Genomic DNA, 18,038 nt, shown 5'->3' with positions numbered 1-18,038 from the left:
CAAGGCCCCATGGCACCCCAGCTCTGCCCGCGCAACTTCTTCATCTTCTTTCCTTTGTACACATGGCGTAGTGGGGGAATGTCAGGTGTTTAGGCAAGCACAATAACAATTGATCTTGACTTGGGCTGTACCATATATAAATTATTAATTAGGATTCGATGTTAGTAAAAAATAGTTTGGAAAATATTTGAGTTAGCGGGAAAAATAACCACGAAACGGGTTAAAATACAAAAATTAAAACTTATAAGTATTATCAAGACAGAGAAACGCTAGAAAATCTTCCGGTTTCCGTATTGTACCGATGAAGTGACTCTCACGCCGGTTTTAAGGCACGCCCTTTGACAGTTGCATCAAGGGAGAGAAAAACAGGAATTGTAAACGGAAAAAATTAGCGAGCAAAAGGAATTTTCAAATAACGTCTTCTCTGAGGAACATACACCCAACAAGGGAGAATACAATTCACTACAGCTTTCACGTCATCGCATGATGATAATACATTCGACGATGTGAATCCAGAAGAGCATAAATAAAGATTGAGGCCAGGAATTTTTCTTCGCAAGAGCGTCATGGGTACCCAGATTACCTCGAGCTACAAGAGAGCGTATTCCAAGAAAAATTCTAAAGTTCGAAGTCTGCAGTCGCAAGGAGCGGCTCATGGCTCAAGGAGTGCAGTATTTGGAATGTTTGAAAAAGATTTGATCAAAAGAGGAGTCTTCGAGCTTTCCAGCACTGCGAAAACTGAGAGGGAGTCGGAGAGTATGATTATGTGAGTAATAATGCAGGAAACGTTTCAAGGGACAAACAAATTGCAAGCAATTCAGCAGTAAATATTAGCCTGTAATCAGGGATTCGGACAGAAAATCTCTAGTCGAGTGCCTGGGAATAAATACCCATTGCAGCTTCATCATCACTTTGGGAGGCATCTCTGAAAATGGCTGCGTGTCGTGGGTACTGTTCCAGGTAATCTTCCAGGAGGCCATTTGTTACATTATTAGTCAGGCGGTTTGCTTTAAATGGTAAAGACTGGTTAAACAACATTGCTGAAGTAGCCTAACTCTACTAACACGTTGTACTGACTTAATCGAAACTTCAATTTAGGCAAGCCTGGACTGCGTGAAAACAAATTGTGGTTGCTTGTACTGAGATTGAGATCATCAAGAAGCAGAGCTGGGTGTGTCATAAAAAAAAAAAAGAAAGAACCATTCCAAGTAGAGGTTCAAGTGCTCGTAAAAATGTTCGTAGTGAGAAGCTAAAATCGAGAGTTCAAGTCTCGTGCATGGCCCTCTAAATAAAGAACTACTTTCGCCATTGATTTTGGCAAACAAAGGCATAGCCGGAAAGCACGCCATTCTAACAGCAACAAAGGCCGTACTTTGTATCTAGGGCTACAAGAGAAGACAGTCCAACCGAACTCTAGAAGTAGTCTTGCATAAGGTTTACAGAGAAACAAAAGAGTGTGTCTGCGCATACCAAATTTCTTATTGCTAATTCTAATCAGGTCACGCTCACCTTGCAGGTAAGTGCTTTTGATGTGAGGTCGTAAGTTAACTGGCAGTGTTATAATTACACCCAGATATTTCAGGGACTCACCATGTGGTGTCTGTGTAGCGCAATACACCAGGGAAATACAAAGAGGGTGAGGCGATCGTTTACGTTGAGAATTAAGGTTCCCATGTTCAGCCAAACTTCAAAGGCGATGACGTCCTGCGAACCTTCTGCTCCCATCCCGCTTCGTCCTCTCTTCTATATTGCGTTCTCGCAGACGTCGGGAGAGGGATTTGGGTGATGGAGGTGAAGTGCTGGCGGAATTACCCAGGTAAAAGAAATTGAAAATATTGCTTTGGTTTCCACAAGGTCAGTTGTTCGGCGAGTTGGTGACGATGTTCCATATCTACAGCGCGATAAACGGGCAAGAGAGAAAACATATAAAGGCACCGTAGTGGAAGGCTCCTAATAGTTTCGACCACCTAGGCTCAGGCGTGCATGGACATTAGGTAGACGGGAGCATTACATCCCGCCCCAACCGAAACGCGAAAGATGAATTTAATCAAGCCAAATTGGCCGCCAGGTTGAAGCTATGATGTGACTTCAAGTGGCTTCTAACCAGGTTTTGATGCATTTCTTTTGATAGGCCGTATACCAGGGCTGGTACACAGACGAACTGTGCGTAAGGAAGTAGAATGAGCGGGAAGTAGATTGAGCGAGTCTTCCATGTAGCGAGTATAAAACACTGGCCGAATGGTAGAAATTTCTGCGACTACTTGCGATGCTTATGTCATGTGTCTGCCCCTTAACTGTCGCTGTGCTTCAATTATTGCGTATAGCAATGAAGCACTACATGATTGAAGACCCGAGAGTGTACGACGGAGGATGCTGAACTCTACGTTTCTTCTGCTGTATACTTACGGCGAGGCCGTTACACATGCTGTTACCAAGAGGGGACCGTTTATGTTGAAGTCTATTTACTTGTCTCAACATAGACCTTGCACACCTGCCGTGACAGTTATTACCTCTATAACATTGAAGAAGAGGCTCAATTGGGCGTACTCGAAAGGTCGTCGGAACGTAGGCAGAAGGAAACGCATGCGCAAAAGAACTGGCAAAAATGGATGGATGTCTTTGAGACAAAAGAATATGGTTTAGAGGCCGTTGCTTCCGGCATCGATTTCGGCTTGTTTCGTCTCAGGGCTCGCTCGTTCGCTCACTCGCTCTCTCTCTCTCTCTCTCTCTCTCTCTCACACACACACACACACACACACACACACACACACACACACACACACACACACACACACACACACACACACACACACACACACACACACACACACACACACACACACACACACACACACACACACACACACACACACACACACACACACACACACACACACACGCACACACGCACACACGCACACGCGCACACACACACACACGCGCACACACACACGCACACACACACACACACGCACACACGCACACACGCACACGCACACACACACACACACACACACACACACACACACACACACACACACACACACACACACACACACACACACACACACACACACACACACACACACACACACACACACACACACACACACACACACACACACACACACACACACACACACACACACACACACACACACACACACACACACACGCGCGCGCGCGGAAGCAATCTCACAGACAAACGCTGCATTCGCAACTCGTTACTTATGGGAAGACAAGCTGAATATAGAAGGAGCTCACGCTTCCTGTAAGGCAGGATTATTACTCAGCTTGGATGCTACAGAGAACACAGGAAATAACTTGAAATGTTCTTTGCGACTGTGACAGGGAACCAGTGAATTACGCTGGTAATGTCTAGGGCGCCCTGTTTTTGTTGTTCGGTTGTTGCCTGTTCTTTTATAAATGCGTGTTTCCCGTGATTAAACCTTAGTTGAGAGTCAGGGCTTGTCCTGTGTTTTTCTATCCTTCGCCCCCGTTGTTCACGCTGTTATTTTTTGAAAAAATGTATAATGTATAACTGTCGCGCCCTGTTTAACATTAGAGACGCTACTGCCATTGTGGTATAGTGGTACGAACGTCTGCCTTGCATGCAAAAAGTGTGGGCTCGATCCCTTGTGCTGCCGGGTATCCACTAGGCGCTACACTGGGGGCTTCCCGCTGGTCCGGTGCGCCGCCTAACTGCAGGTGAATAGTTTCGTAAATCGGTGTTTGACTCCAACTTGAACGCGAAGAAAACAACCTGTGTCATGGTGCTCGCTAGTATAGCGCTGGATTTGCCCTCATAGAAATATCATTACAATTAGAATCGCTAGATAAAGTTGTTTTTTTTTTTAATTTTTTTTTTCCTTTAGAGATTGGTGTTACGGCGAACCTTGTAGCGCGTTCTGCAACACATACCAAGAAAAGGTTCAGATGGTGGTGAGACCAAGCATTTATTTATTTTTTGCGTAAGCGTCATTAAATGCAATTCACATTTCTTAATACCCTCTATGAAGATCAAGGGTATTCTTCAACTTCTGGGTTCCGGTTTGGAAGGGAACATCACATCTTCGGATGTTTGCGTTGTGTGCATCGCATGATAGCACAATATTAGGCACCATAGCATGTATACCTAGAAAAAAAGTGAAGAGAAGACTATTAAGGTAAGCGGAAATAGCGAGATTAGCACGAAAGGATTAAGAGTTTTAACTAAAAAATTTTCTCCGAAAATATTATCAGGAATACGTGTTACGACTAAGTACTGAGCGAAGTTCTGTCAAAGAGATGCACGTCTTTCCGGTCGGTTTCCGTGATTTGTCAATGGATCCGAAACCAGGCAGTGAAAATATTTTTTCTTCGCTCTGCATTAACGTGCGTGATCTTGCTTCTGGTGTTCTGCATAGAAGTAGCCTTTTCGAGGACAACGTCCAACTATGAGCCAACATTCTCTTTACGCATAATGTCCCGCATATTGATTGGGGTCATAAAAAATTTGGCGACATTTTACGTATGTAGCTTTTTGATTATCTTTTTTTTTTTGGTTATGCGGTTGTTCTTGAATTCATTCACATTTTGATCAGCATAACTGCCTCGATATTAGGAGTCGTAACAGAGAGAAAAAGAATCTACATATCGGAAAACTGAACGAGCTTTACGAAATCAAGACGTGACCAACTTGTCAAGATTAGGCGCATATAGGTGGCAGCAATATCATAAATATTGCGGGATGCATAAGAGGTGATATTATCAGCCTTTTAAGACAATCGGCAATGGAATCCTCTTTTGATCGTACATTTCGGAGGAAGATATCTTTGAAATTCAAGTAATAAATTTCTGTGGATAAACTGGGTCAGCATCTGTGCGTAAAGTTGCAATCTACGTAATGGAGCCTCGAGAAATTTATCATACTAGGCTCTGAGTTTGTTTCACAAATGATTTCTAGAAGCTAATCAAGCTGCGCGCCTGATGCATGCTAGACTCGAGACATATTGCGCCATTTGAAGTCTTTTTCTGTAATATGACCACGTTACAACATACAAATAAAAATAACTGAAATCGCCGTGATAAAAAAACAGGATTCTTACCCTTGCGCAAAGGTTAACAACCTCATATGCAGTCTCAAGAAAGGAAGTGAGTGACTGCAAAAACAATATTACAGTCTTTGTTTCAGCTGTGGGCATCCACCATTTTATGCATTCGTGTAATTCGCAATAATTAGAATAACAACCATGCAGGTACACACGTGACAACCTGTACAATGGATGGACAAATGCCTTCCCACCGGCTGCCCATAGCATAAATTTTTAAGGCTACGATATAAATACTCGTCTACAACTTCTATCCCTCAATCTTCTTACACTTCTGAGCCCACCATGGCGTGTATCACCAATGCACAAACATACGCGCTCATGTGAGGAGTATAGTTCGTACATGAACCTTCCAATATGAACCCACAAGTCCGACTCTACCATTTCCTTAGAGTCCGTATCCAAGGGTACAGTACAAGATTTTAAAGAAATGAGCAGCGTTTGTTTTTGTGCACATGAGCACGGACCTGAAATATTGGTAAGGTTGGCTGTACAGTGTGGGCTTGGTAGTATGAACGCAAATGCCGCAAGCTGGCCCTACAGTACATTTCTGCCTTAGAATATGAAAAAAAAAAAAGACTACGTCAAACAATCGCACAGCCTAATGTATTCGCGTAAGTGGCCACATGTTTCATGACATAATTCCCTGCAGAAGACTCTGATAGTTATTCGCCAACGCATAGTCGCTACTTGTTTCCTCAACAAGCTAAGTGTTCGAATTAAATCCTCCTTTTATAAGGCATGAATTTAAACTAATTATCTTAGTTCTATCGCGGTATTGGGCAGACAAAGACAAATCACAGGATGCTTGCCCTGTTTTTGCCCGCTTCTGCCTTCAAAACAAATGACGGTTCGCAAAAAACGGACGCGCGGCTCAGCAGATCACCAGCCTGAATCGGACTGTGAAGCGTTCTTGCACAGTAGGCACACAGCACGTTTCGCAGAGGGCAAGTAAGAGCACCAACAGCTTCGCGCTAAATGGGACGCATTTCAGAGGTCGCTTTGACGGGATGCTTTTAGACAAAATTCGGTGTGAGCATCAATGCAGTTTCCTGAGGTCTCCACGAACTTGCACAGAACCTCCCTCCGCACTCCCTCCACATTACAGTCTTACCTTCTGTGGACTTATTTTTCTATACAGACAAACACGGGTGCACTTAGGCAGGCACGTACACACAGCATGTGTTTCCTTACTTACACTGTTATAAACTGTCGACGACTGTTGGAATACCGATTCGATATCCTATTCAGAAACAAAAACGGAAGAACCAAATAAGATGCAACTCGTAAGGAAAATAACACATAGGACATCAACGTGTAAGGAGTCGCGGTAAAAGCCACCAAGTTCGGCAATAGAAAGTCCGTGAAGTTGCTGTGCGTTGAGTATCGAACTGCTGCGTCAATGCACACACAGATGTATTTCGCTAAAATTTGACATCAAGTGTGGTCAGATAGTGATAGAGGATATGTGGTATATGAAATGGGCCGAATGAGACTCGCTAGGTTTTAAAAGCGTGTCCGCCGGCGTGCAAGCGCAGTAATCTTGACATCGCTGGTTGTCATGGAGATCGCGCTTACCTCTAGGCTCATGAAGCTGACCATGTAGAGAGCGACGTTTGCTGTGATACGAACGTCCAACGATGACACGACGACGAACCACACAATATCGATAATAAGTAGATATTTCAGTCCCTGCAATGATGACAAAATGTGCATCACTTGACAGCGGTGAATACTTGGTCATCTGCAGAAAGTTTTATTTTGCCCATGTACTCAGATAAGCAATCGAAGTGGCGAATATTATCACTAGATATCGGATTCTACCTGAGTGGCGTTTACGACACGCTGGGTAATTCAGCGGTATTGATAGCTTAAAGGCTCCCTACTAAAGAAAATGCGGCGTCGGCGTCGCCGCTGTGAGAGGAACATTACGGGCATGCCTATGGCAAGTGGTAAAGTAGGGAGGGGAAACGGCCGGACACTGCTTGGTGGTCTTCGCGTTGGGTGGCATCACGAGGCTGTACAGCCTGACTCAGGTGGTAGAACCTTCCACTCGGGCAGCTCTTTCAAGATAACAAACTAACCCGACGTGCTCCTTTGATCCGGACAGACGCGACACTTGTAAACCATGCGGGCGCACTCGTATACGACTTGGTTCAAGCGGAGCTTTATATTTTTGTTGACCACTCTAGGATTGAGGGAGAAATTCGGAAAAAATTAAAGAGCACTGGAGAATCTGCATTGGAGTGATGCGAAAGCATGAATGCTGCTGTTGGTTGCTTCTGGTTGCTTAATTCACTTCTTGTTTATCCATTTTAATCTTTGGTACTTTCGAATTCCGCACCGATCCTTTCCTATGCCCTTTTTCGACTCTACTTCCGGTTGCGCGACGTCACATCCACTACGTCACGTTAATTCACGTCTCGTTTGCCCATTTTAGTCTTTGGCATACTTTCAAATCGCGCGCCAATACCTTTTTATGCCCTTTTTCGGTTCTACTTCCGGTTGCGCGACTTCACATCCTTGACGTCACCCTAAATGACTGCCTTAATTAATTACTTTAGTCCTTGGTACTTTCAAATTGCGCATCAATCCCTTTCTATGCCCTTTCTTGGCTCGACTTCCTGTTGCGTGACATTACATCGTTGACGTCACCTTATTTAACTGATTTAAATAACTACTTTTGTACTTGATACATGCAAATGTGGCGCCAAGCCATTGGCTAATGAGAGCATTTTCGCCTTTACTTTTACATTTTTGCCTCTAATTATTTACCTAATTACCTTTTCGGCCTAAATATTTTTCGGACACAAAATTACGTCACCCTCATTCATTTACCTCTACCACTTATCAATTACTTAACTGCTGCGGACATGTTTTTGCTGACGCGGCCTGCAGACGCAGCCCGCGCACGCGCTCAGCTGACAGAAATCTGTGAACGTAGCGAAGTAATGCTTTCGCATTACGAGTGATTAGGCGAGAAACAAAGTGCATGTATAGCCTGTACAGAGTAGACCACACTTGTCTAGAGTGCTAAGGCGGCGCGTTACAGCATAAATAAAGTCAAATCTTAATTCAGAGGCTTTGTTAGGGGCAATAGGCTTATGTTTGTGAGGTTTACTTGACTCTGCGCCTGCCACTGAAGAAAGTAACATCAATAACAACCAGTACTAACATTAGGATTACATTTTACTTTTTCCGCCCAGCACCGGTCGAGCGCTTTAGACAAATAAAATGTTTTCGACTCTGTATGCGAAAGAGGATATACAAGGAAAACCGCACACGGAAGCTCATAAAACTGCCACGCCACCATACACTCACTAGTGGAGCTCAGGTGTCGCTCAATTTTTCGTCGTGAAGTAGGGGCAAAATGAGTCTTAAAAAAAAAAAAAAATCTTATGCTTCTCGGGGCTTCGATTCAATTAAAAGTTCTGAGGCGCGAATTAAGGAAAAGAAAAGTCGTTAGAGCGGAAGTCTATTGTAAAAAACTGACGCATGGGTGTAGAATGTTCAGTGTTGAATGAGAGTTGCTCTTGCTCATCATAAAGTGTGACAGAGGCTGGAATATCGCTATAAGAAATACGCTTGTATGAAACTCAATAAGGCGGAAACTTGGGCGAGTTGGAAAGCATTTGAACTCATCTTTTCTAGCGCTTCTTTAACACACAAGGGACATTAGATGAAGGAAGAACACATAAGAACAGGACGGACGCTAGCATCCGTCCTGTTCTTATGTGTTCTTCCTTCATCTAATGTCCCTTGTGTGTTAAAGAAGCGCTAAAAAAGATGAGTTGTATGAAACTCATTTAGGTGAGAACGTATTGAATTGCGCGTTGTTTATGGGGCTAAAATTAGCCGTGATGATTTTGTTCAAGTGAACCCGCATGTTACATTTTCGTACCGAACGAAAAGCGTACGACAATAAAAGCAAGCCCCTTGACTTGTGCACCTCAATAATGTGTCTGACCGTACAGAAAAGACAAATTTCTACAAAAGCATGACGTCACTTGAAGCAGTCGAGTCGCGCCGCGAACAAGTTATGGTGGCGTTGAATTTGCATCCCGTCGTTTAGTCACGTGACATGAAATTCACAGGCGATAACAGCACAGCGTTCCACGCCTTCGATTTGATACGTTCGATCAACAAAAACTGTGACCTTACCCATGCCCCTGTCCTGCGAAATGTCCTGTCTAATGTCCTGCGAAAATCACACACACACACACACACACACACACACACACACACACACACACACACACACACACACACACACACACACACACACACACACACACACACACACACACACACACACACACACACACACACACACACACACACACACACACACACACACACACACACACACACACACACACACACACACACACACACACACACACACACACACACACACACACACACACACACACACACACACACACACACACACACACACACACACACACACACACACACACACACACACACACACACACACACACACACACACACACACACACACACACACACACACACACACACACACACACACACACACACACACACACACACACACACACACACACACACACACACACACACACACACACACACACACACACACACACACACACACACACACACACACACACACACACACACACACACACACACACACACACACACACACACACACACACACACACACACACACACACACACACACACACACACACACACACACACACACACACACACACACACACACACACACACACACACACACACACACACACACACACACACACACACACACACACACACACACACACACACACACACACACACACACACACACACACACACACACACACACACACACACACACACACACACACACACACACACACACACACACACACACACACACACACACACACACACACACACACACACACACACACACACACACACACACACACACACACACACACGCACGCACAAAGTGCGGACGAAGAACGACAGCAACTGCCAGGTTGGTCAGATCAGCATTTTTCTGCCAGCTCATGGCGCTAAGTAACCCAGCTTGGAATATACAAGCCTCTCGCTTTGGAACGTTAAACTCCACAAACCAAACCAACCAAACCTTTTTACCAAACGTTCTTCAGGAAAAATAGCGAAAGCTTGTTACTCACCTTCCGAATTGCAACGTACATGGAAGAAAATATCAGGAGACTAGCAGTAAACACAAGGATCTTGACAATACTCTCCACATGATTATCTTTAAAGGAAAATAAAACAAGCAGTAAGTAGTTTGGTAGAATTATTTTGCTTATCACTAAATCGGCAGCTACATGGGGACCGTCGGTTGAACGGTTGGCATTGAAATAACATTATGTCGTAGTCGAACTCGCAGTGACCAGGTAGAAATCTGCACCAACTATCCACTTGTACTACCTAAAGACCTTCTCATCAAGTTAAGAATCAAAATGAGCGCTGCTTCGGTGATTTGATAAGAAAGTATTCTTAATAAATCGGTTTTGTGAGGTCTCATAAACCAAGGTTTCTGGCCCATGGCTTTCTTGGAATAAGCGATATTAGCTTTTGTGGGGTAGCTATTGATGTTACTTACTTGTTCTTCCATAATATATGAGCATGCATATAATATATACGCATCTATATATGTAAGCATGTGGAATGTTTTCTTTTTCTGTGGTGTTGATAATCGGGAAATCGGCAATATAGACATGTAATGGTCGTAAAATAATAGATTAGAAAGCAGAATCGTTATCTACACTCCGGATGGCGCGCCATACATGACTAAATTTATGCCCTCATGTGCCATCGTCGCCGTCAGGCGCGTAGGAGTACAATATGTAGTGCATGCCGCCTTTATTTGTCGGCCCATATAGCTCAGCTTGTGAAATGAAGTATAAAAAACACAGGCTGCGAGCACAATTTGAACCCATGTCCGAAACTACGTCCACGGCTTTCTTCTTATGCATCTCAGGACGATCCCCAAGTTATCAAACTTTTCTTGCAGGAAGAGGCCGAAAGGTTACGAGCGAAATGTTGGCCAGCGCACTTCAAGTTAGGGTGTGCGTCACGGCGTTAAGCCGCAAGAGAGTTCATAAAGACGACGACATGCAATGATGCAACGAACAGCGCTAAAGTGTGGTTATCAGTTGCAGCGACAGCATTGTAGTCCAATGCAATGGGTGGCGTAGTAGATCTGTTAGTGCCGCCCCGAAATCTAAGCCTAGGCTCGGCGCAGTTACGGACGTATTTATTTTATTTTTCTCACGTTCACAGACCTTTCCCTACGCGCTGGCTGTCCTCCTCCTCACACACGCACACACGCGCATGCGCAGAAAGAAAGTGAGAAAGAAAGAGAGAGAGAGAGAGAGAGAGAGAGAGAGAGAGAGAGAGAGAGAGAGAGAGAGAGAGAGAGAGAGAGAGAGAGAGAGAGAGAGAGAGAGAGAGAGAGAAATGTCATGAAGCGCTCACTGCGCATTAAAAATACCGGGTGCTAGTGGGCTCCGTGAGAATGAATGCGTCGCGCTCTAATCCACTATTTGTTGAAGCCCTGCCCGCAACACATCTTCGCATTGCTGCGCGCTTCGAGATAATCGCCAGCGGCTGCAGATCCTGTATACGGAAGTTTTTTTACCGTTGGTGCGGTCAGTCGCATTGTTAAGTATCAGGTATCGTTACGGGACCGCCGCGTAGACCAGTGGTCGGTTTTTATATTTCAGTGGCTTTCCAGTTTGTGTATTCGCGATGCGGGACTGCGTTGCAACAAAGAAATTTAAATTTCAAGGGCTTTTCTCATAACATGAGAAATGGCGCTCATGTTACTTTTATGAAAGTAAATTTGGACCTTTAAGCGTCAACCCGAGTTATAGTTGTCATGAGCGATAGTACCAATACGCCAGTGACGCAGCACGCACGTCAATCCCGATGCTGCGCTGTTACCACCGCCCAAGACGAGCTATGGGCTCCAGATGCGTTGGTTGTGATCAACCCCACAGAATATTAGCTGTTTAGGAATAGAATGCATTCGGTGCCTTTAGTGCGTGTTCTTAGGCTAAACATCTTTGCATAGTGACGTCACAGAGCAGGAATGCCGGTGGCGGTGATTACCAGTGAAGAACAGCCGCTTCTAGGAGCAGTTTTCAGAGGAGCGCTGCGATGACCTAGAATCTGTTTTAGACAGTGACTTGGACTTCTTTTGCAACATGCATGCACTGAGAAAAATTTGTCGCACAAGAGCAAGGACATGCACTGAGAGAAAGCTGGCCTCAAGAGCAGTTGTACTCTTTAAAATATTTGGGTTAAGTATAACCAGAAATCAATAAAGCAATATATTCGCAGAACTGCACGAAAACATTCATGAGTTTGAAAAAAAAAAAAGCATACTGGTACTCTTTTGATACTAATTTTGGGGGCTCAATGTGTGAAATAAACATTAATCGGTACGTTCAAACACTTCTATACCGAGAAAATTGCGATAAAGGTTACGATTATAATGTTTACCATTGCAAGTCATACGCATCTAAGCAAACATACCGGCTTCACTAATTAGATTAATATAGGTTATCTTCACAGGGAGCATTGTTTTGCTTACACCTGCAGTTAGGAAAAAGTGAAAAGAAATTCAACATGTTAGAAGCTATTTCAAGTTATAGCAGCATGCACTGATGTTTTGCCTCAAGGACAGAGCTATTAAAGTTGTTATGCGCAAGAAACATACTTACCGACATTATCTGTACCATGACGTTCTACTATGTCAACCATGGTACTGATAAGTCGATATCCGCTCTGGGCCTGGGAATAAAAAAGAAGAGAAGATGGCGTGTGAGCCAGTCGCAGGAATTTATAAGACCGTAATTGTTTATTTTTTTTTTACCAGTCCTTTACTGCAGTGCTGTCTCTTTTCTTTAATAATTGCGTTAAATTCATTGCAAACTAAATTAAACATGGAGAAAGCAAATGCGTAGTGACAGCCTCAGCCTTGCTGGACCGAGCCACCCTAAGGAAAGGTGTGAAGTGTGAGAGAAATAGAGAAAAACGAAAGGCGCTTTCAATAATAATAATAATGAAATGTGGATGTAATAGATGGAGGTCAAGCTGAGGTTCCTTGTACCCCTCTCGCCCTGGAACTTCGAAGCAGAACGTTGACTACCCCGCACCTCCACCAAGTGAAATGTGGATTTAATAGATGGTTTGAAGGTCTATCGCTGGCAGTAAATCGGGCACAGCAGGATCGGGATACCAGCCGCAGGGCACAGCTTCAGCGCGAGAGAGATGGGCGCCGGAGCTCAGCGATGGTGATGGCGATGCCACAGCGTTTTCAGTTCTTTGTCTTCTTTACAATAATAATAATAATAATAATAATAATAATAATAATAATAATAATAATAATAATAATAATAATAATAATAATAATAATAATAATAATAATAATAATAATAATAATAATAATAATAATAATAATAATTGGTTCACAGGAAGGGAAAGGCGCAGTATCTGTCACACGTGTTTATGTGGACACCTTTACCGCGCCGTATGGGAATGAAGGAAGGTGGGAGTGAACAATCCTGAATCCTGAAGCTGAATCAGGTGACATGCCGCCGCAGCTACAGAGCGCGGAGCCAGCGGCCTCGCATCTACGCGTAACGACGTGTTGCACGCGCTCGCCTAAATAAATAGGCGAAGCATTTCACTTGCAGACAGGGGAGAGGTAGCTGCTCCTGGTACTACGGGGCTGGCACTTGCAGGTCACTGCCGCTTGCGGCGGCGGCTATCCTGCCACCATATTATTATCTGTTGTAGGCCGTTATTGCACCCGCTCCGTTTTGGTGGTGGACGACGGCTGTTGCGACGCGCGTCTTACTCTCCCTCTTCTTTTTTTTTCTCCTCCTCTATTTTCTCTTCTGTCCGCACTAGGCAGCGGAGGTGGCTTAGCTACAAAGCCAGTAGCAGGCCCCTGCATCTTTTTCTTTCTTCCTTCAGTCGCAACGACTACAATTGCAGACAGCCAGAGAGGAGCCACATCCCGGAACAAGTGCTTCGACTGTGTGCCGTAGGCGCCGGGCTGAATTTGATGATCCTTAGCATATATAACACAATTTTGCAAGAGCTGCGGCTCTATATTTTACAGAGGTATTTTACATATGCAGACGATGAAAGAAGAGTTTGACGTGTACATACTACACAATGGGGAAATATTGTAGACCGGGTGTTTCAGAGAGAGTCGTTAACTCGAATTTCTCTGTGACCAAGGTTGAAGCGGCTTCAAATTACTTACTGACCATCGAACAGTATTTTCCACCACAAAATCAAGCCGGGAATAAAAGATGCAAATAATTTGCTTGTCGATATGAGTTTAGGAACACAGCATAACCAAGCATAACAAAGCATTCGCTTGCATAACCCAGCTTGACAGAGCTAAGAAGCAAGCATTTTTTTCTTATGAAATCGATGGCACTATAACAGCACAAAGAAGGAACAAAAGCGGCATTTATTGTCTTGTTTATTTTTTGACCACTTTGGTCGCAAACGAATCCTTCTCTGCTATCGTCTTCTGCGTCTCCTTTTTGTGTAGGGCTCAAGCCTATCATGGCGAACTGTATCCTCTTAAGAATGCACCTCTACGACTGTGCACTCTCAGCATAACTGCTTCACGCAATGATCTGGTTATCCATGCTTTCCACTGGGCGATGTCAAGAACGACCGCTGTGTTGTCTAGCCTGGTTCATGCTTACGAAAGAAGAAACAACTGAAAGCGTTACGGTCACTACGGCAACACTGTGCGTGCGTTTCGGCAAGTCAGCATTTTGTAGGAGTAGACAGACATCCCTATTCGTGACCATTACTGATCCCCGTTTACACGGCGGTCCGGTTCAACTCGCGTTTGTTTGTGAGCGTGCCAATAATTTCGAAATTTAATATATATTATCCTATAACCACTATAGGTGAGGGGCTGAGGAGTAATACTGAAATTATAAAACATACATCTCTAAACCTGCCGCACGATTTGATTTTTAACTGCTCAAGCTAACTGCATACCCACACACACAAAAAATCAGCATACGCTAATATTAATGGGTTTCACTTCTCTGCTTTAGCCTAATTAAAAGGAATAAGAGGAGGACTGGTACTTACGAAAAATAGTAGAAAGAGAGTATTTCTCGAAATTCTGATCCTCATGCCTCGGCGTGTGAAGAAAATTGTTCAAGTAATGCTCTCAATGCCAAGGTTTTTCTTCTCAAGAAAAGGTGATGATGATAATCCTTATTATAAAATATAGAAAACAGGAAAGATCTTATTATGCATTTTAGAACTGGGAACAAAAGTCAGAGGAATTAAGGTATATTGACCAATATTTCATTTCCTCAGAACACCATACTGTTCATTTCAACCAGCACTGTTTTTTGTCTGCCTGTTTCAGATTGATTTAACAAAACTGTAAACCTTATTGTGCAATATTTTCCTGATTTCAAATTTTCCTTTTTTTATGTGCCCACTGTTGTGTTCTGAATGTATGTTTTTATGATGTTTACTTAACAATCTAAGTTTCCACCATGTGCATCAGGGGCTACTTCAGCTTTCATTCTACGTGCAAGAGCCACAAGCGCGCGCCAGGCTCAGCGATGAAGAAAAAGTGAAAAGTCGTCCATGTGCCTCGCGCAAGCACACGTGGGCAAAATGCATCCCGTGCCTCTTCATCCGGGCCAGAAGAAGAAAAAACCTTGTGGAGAATGTCACGGTCTGAGCTGCCCAAGCATAGCACTGCTAGGCCAGTCTCAATGGCAGCACCCTTTACTTCATATAGCCGAGACTCCGTCATAGGTGGCACCAAGCCGGTTTCAACCGTGAACCCTGCGGCCAGGATCACGGCGCCTCACCTTCGTCAGCACCACTCCGCCAAGGCCAAGACCGATTCAAAGGTGGCACCCACTGCAAGCGGCGGCAGTTCTCCCAGGAACCCCCGCAATCAATCAGCGGGTGCTAGGAAGGCTTCGCCGAAGCCGTCCACTGCTAGCTCCTCTCCCGCACGTAGGCCACTACGTCATCCTGTGGTGCTGGGCGGAAGAGAGAACCGTAAAGGTGGCGCCGCTAGCAGACGCCTGAGCAGACTTTTGCCTGGCGGGCTCGTGACGCCAGTTAGTAAACACCCTGCGGAAAACACGGACGTGGCCCGCCGCAGCGCCTGTTGTGGACAGGTTGCCTTGGACGAGAAGGTCATGGAGAGACTGCATTCCCTGGTAAGCCTCAAAAGGCGTCGCGTCTCTTTGTGAAAATTGGTAATTTCGGCGAAAGTCTGGGGAGCTTCAGCGAGTGCGTCTGGATGCGTGAGGCCGACTGCCCGGATTGTTAATCCTCGGGCAAGTTGGTCGGCCCCATCGTTTCCAGAGTTGCCCGCGTGGGCAGGTACCCAGACTAGGTTAATTTTGTGGTAAGGAGTGCAGCCGCGCAGGATGCGTGCAGCAGGAAGGCAGATGTAGCCTGCCGAGAAATGTAGAATTGCTCTTTTTGAGTCACTGAGGACTGTACGCGTACGCGGGTCAGCGATGGCCAGCGCTATCGCTGTTTCTTCCGCTGCGGTGGGGGAGGAGGCGCGCACCGTGGCGGTGGAGATAAGGATAGATTGCAGTGTGGTAGCACAGGCCACATAGGTTGTTGCATCTTGCCTTGCCGCATCCACGTATGCTGCGTGTTCGTCGGTATGGTATTAGGCGTTTCAGGGTGCGATTCTGCTTTGGGGATAGCCAGCGTTTCTGAAGGCTGGCGTGTGCTTCCCACACGTGAAGAAGGCGACTATCCACAGCTGAAGTGTCCTCTGGTTCCTGGATAGTGGATGTCGCCGATTCCACATACTGTGTGAGAGAAGCCACCCAGGCCTCCAGGTCTGCAATGGTGTCTGGGGCGTTTTGCCGGATGCGGCGAAATCGATCTCGAATACACCATGCAAGCCTGATTGCGTTTGGGTGGAGTGAGGGAAGAGATGGAGAGTTCGGTGCATAAAATGTAATGATCACTGCCTAATGAGTGAGTGGTATTAGTGCAGCGGCTTTCTCGAACTCATTTTGAGAGAGTCAAGTCTAGGCTTGTGTCGTGCTGAACGCTAGATACGATTCGGGTGGGATAGGACTTGTCTTTGAGAATAGAAAGCTCTTCGTCCTGAACGAAGGACAAAATTTCCGTACCTTTACATAAGTTCTTTCGGTAACCCCAGCTGGTATGGCTAGCATTGAAGTCGCTAATCACTAGTAGGGATCCTCCCGCGCTAAAGGTGAGGGCTTTCTTGATTGCGCCAATGAGGGGGGCAGGAGGGCTCTCGGGAGGGCTATAGAGGTTGAGAACAAAAAGGGTGTGTGCTTTTCGTGTGCGGGGTAGGAGTTCCAGAAAGAGACCATCCACGTCATTCGCCTCAAGAGGGTGTTCGACCGCGGTAAAGTTGCGGTGCGCCAACGACGCTACCCTGGATTGAGGCTGGGTGGAGGGCTCGTAAGTAGTATAGTTGCGGAGCTTAACCGACACAAGCGTCTACTGCAGCGCTATTACTGCCGGTACCTCGTTATGAGATAGGGTAGATAAGTGAAGCTGCAGATTATTCCGCTTTGTGCGGAAACCTCTGCAGTTCCACTGCCACACGCTAATTCTGTTGGGACGATTTTTGGTCTACGATCCTGCGCCGATGCAGCGACAAGAGTTCTTTCATCCAGTTATTTTGTTCAGTACCGCAAGCTTGCATTCTTATGTATTTAAAATCGTTTCGCATAAGATATCCTAAGTGCTTTGCTCTTTGCTTCATATAACCTCGCCGTAGTTTTTAGCGACGATGTTATTACACTTATCTAAAGCTAAGTGGAACGTTATCTTGGATGACCAAATGACAGCGGTGTATGGGGGTGCATGCTGGTGCAGCAATCGCTTGGG

This window comes from Amblyomma maculatum, chromosome 4 (genome assembly GCF_055883805.1).
Source record: "Amblyomma maculatum isolate TAMU_Amacu chromosome 4, ASM5588380v1, whole genome shotgun sequence".
Lineage (NCBI taxonomy): Eukaryota > Metazoa > Arthropoda > Arachnida > Ixodida > Ixodidae > Amblyomma > Amblyomma maculatum.
The sequence above is the reverse complement of the archived record's forward strand: the minus strand, read 5'-3'. Positions refer to the sequence as shown.